Raw genomic sequence first — 400 nt, 5'->3', positions numbered from 1 at the left:
TGGAAAACTCAGCAGTGGCCACAGGACTGGAAAAGGTCAGTTTTCATTCCAATCCCAAAGAAAGGCAATGCCAAAGAATGCTCAAACTACCGCACAATTGCACTCATCTCACACAGTGGTAAAGTAATGCTCAAAATTCTCCAAGCCAGGGTTCGGCAATATGTGAACCGTGAACTTCCTGATGTTCAAGCTGGTTTTAGAAAAGGCAGAAGAACCAGAGACCAAATTGCCAACATCTGCTGGATCATGGAAAAAGCAAGAGAGTTCCAGAAAAACATCTATTTCTGCTTTATTGATTCAACCATAGCCTTTGACTATGTGTATCACAATAAACTGTGGAAAATTCTGAAAGAGATGGGAATACCAGACCACCTGACCTGCCTCTTGAGAAATCTGTATG

The sequence above is a fragment of the Bison bison genome, unplaced genomic scaffold (assembly GCF_000754665.1).
Source record: "Bison bison bison isolate TAMUID 2011002044 unplaced genomic scaffold, Bison_UMD1.0 scf7180017864277, whole genome shotgun sequence".
Taxonomy (NCBI): domain Eukaryota; kingdom Metazoa; phylum Chordata; class Mammalia; order Artiodactyla; family Bovidae; genus Bison; species Bison bison.
The sequence above is the reverse complement of the archived record's forward strand: the minus strand, read 5'-3'. Positions refer to the sequence as shown.